This window comes from Planococcus citri, chromosome 3 (genome assembly GCF_950023065.1).
Source record: "Planococcus citri chromosome 3, ihPlaCitr1.1, whole genome shotgun sequence".
NCBI classification, from domain to species: Eukaryota; Metazoa; Arthropoda; class Insecta; order Hemiptera; family Pseudococcidae; genus Planococcus; species Planococcus citri.
In genome coordinates, this window is record NC_088679.1 from 8,042,186 (window position 1) to 8,044,872 (window position 2,687).

Sequence of the window (2,687 nt, forward strand, 5' to 3'; positions counted from 1 at the left end):
CTCGCATCGGTAAAAATTCACTCTTCATCGTTGAAATTCGTTAGACCGTCGTAATTTGCATTTCTTTGAGTCTTTGATACATTTTCATGGTTATTATTTCAACTAAAATGACGTGTAATTTCAATAATTTGATATTTTTTGGGATGATTTTGCTGATTTGGGCATCAATAGGTAAGCATTTAGATTTTATTGTCCAATTCTAGCGTTTATAAAGAAAATTTATAGAAAAATTGTGTGAGAAATCAGTTTGATAGTCGGAAATATCCGTCCAATGTTGACTGAATTTTTAAAAATCAATTGCAGGAAATAGTTTGAAATGTTATGTTCGTAATTGCGAAACATCGGATGATAATAAATACGCTTGCAATCATACAGCTTTTACTGTTGAATCAAATGATACGAAATATTTGAAGCATGTGTGCCTTACACTCGAATACACCAAATCAAATGGTAAGTACATATATTTAACATAATATCACAGGCACAGAAATTAAAACCAAACCGAAGTTGACATGTTTTATGATGCAAAATTTTTAAAATTTCTGTTTTTTTTCTCATATACCTACCTAGGTAGATACCTAGTACCTACTTAAATAAACGATTTTTTCATCAATTTAGTAGATAATTTACCTAAGTAATGAAGAAATGAATCACAAAATTGAAAAAAATAACGAAGAGATTTTATTGGTCTTACAATTTCAGATTCCAATTTGAAATTCACCAGGCGAACGATAGTTGGCCTAGGTACCTTCAGAATCTCAGAAAGGAATGCTACCGAGGCTTGCGATCTATACAAGAATATACATTTAAATATCGCTGAAAGCAGTAACGCGTCCCAGAAAGGGCAAGTGTCAGATGTTATAAGTAAATGTGTTACTTGTATAACAGATCTATGTAATATCTAATGCTCCTTCAGCACCTCCCCAGCAGCCTTCATCAGATTCTCAGATTCGACACTGAAAGCTTCTTCATCTAGCATTTCCTTACAACTTCAACAGCCGAGTATTGGAATTGCAATGGCAGGAATATTGTTGAATTTTTACAAAGCGCATTTTTTGTAGAATAATTATTACTATTTTAAACATTTTACTATAGGTACCTACATATGGCAAATTCAATGCATAAATGTTTGCCCTTACAGAATTTATTATTTGGTAGGTAGGTAGATTGTTTTGCATCTTGAATCTTGAGTATAGGTAATCAATGTTTAATTTGTGTACCTACATACTCGCAGTGGCGGAAAAATTTTTTTGGTTTCCCAGACACACAAGGTGCCGGGGGTTTTCTCAAATAAACATATTTATTTACATCTTAAATCTAAGACTAAATCTATAAACAAAATGTAATATCTTAATTTATCTCTAATCCTTGATCTAAGATGCAGTGGGGAGGGGGGACGGGGAAAGACAGGTTGTCCACCACGACCCATACCCCCTGGGTGGCTGCCAAGGGCCCAATCACCCTACCAGGCTTTGTTATTCACTCATGCCCATCAGGTAGACTGAGTCCCCCAACCCATCTTGGAAAAAGGATTTTAGGGAGGAGAATTTGGTGCCTGGGGGGGGTCAACAATTGTTGGTCTCCCCTTTGCATTACACGAGTTTCGGATATGGGGGGACTTTTGCAAGGAGGCCAGTGCACTTGCTAGGGACTTCACACCAGCCTCTCACATTGGACTTAAGAGTAGAATACTACATAGATATGACTAATTAACTTAGGCTGTAAAATTTAGGAAAATAGATACCTACGATTAGTTAACTTGGTCTATTTTGCAAATATGTACAACATTATAATATAAGAAAGAAACCCACACTGGACTATTTTGAGAAAAATATAATATTTTTAAGTAGGGCATGCATAGGTTTTGAAAAATCTAACTGTAGTTATTTACAGCTTGAGGTAATGCATCTTGATGGGTTATTTACAGGGCTTGTTCAGGTCAATGTTTGGTTGGTAGATCAGGATTGAAGCTGTTCCTCCTTTGGGATGCATACTCTGACAGTAACTGAGTGGTCCTTGAAGCATTTGATGATGGATTGCTTCACTGTTGGCAACTCCAGTTTATCTAGACCACACCCTAGTCTTAGTACCTCTATCTTTTTGACCTTGAGTAGGTCGCATTTGGCAGCAAGTGCTTTCATTGTTGTTACAAAGTCCTTGATTGACGACTTATCATTGTACCCAGTTGGGTGAAAATCTGCTCTTACGTGACATAAAAACGCGGGCAGGAATTCCGGCACTTCACGCCAATGCTTTTTCTGCCCATTAATCGGCGCGTATTTTATTTATGCGTAAAAATCTACCATTGATCAATATTCTTGAAAAAATTTTTGGCACTAGCGGGGATCAAACTCGAGTCCCCAGATCTGTAAGTGGAATCCTTGCTATGTACCTACTCCACCAGAGGACTTGGTTGAGTAGAACAGATATTTACATAGGTACTAAGCTAAAACACACGCGCAAAATACCACATTTACACGCGTTTTTCAGCAAATACACAAATAAATACGCTACAAAATATTTGCGTAGAGTACATATTTTGAGGCTGGTTTTTTCAACATGCAAAAATACACCACATAATTTAGACGTGTAGCGGCCTTATGCGATAAAAATATGCTACGAAATATTCTTGTGGTGTGTTTATCAGTAGAAATTTTCTTCTGCTGTGCAGAAAATGTAACAACCTA

The 2,687-nt window shown here is 36.4% G+C and overlaps 1 long non-coding RNA gene across 1 annotated transcript; it reads left to right on the forward strand.

Annotated features, from left to right (window-relative positions):
- Window positions 1–1,854, forward strand: LOC135840834 (uncharacterized). The gene is made up of 3 exons (XR_010557789.1): window positions 1–171; window positions 304–450; window positions 703–1,854. It is a non-coding gene; the product is annotated as an uncharacterized LOC135840834 (long non-coding RNA).
- Window positions 1,855–2,687: the final 833 nt, after the last annotated feature.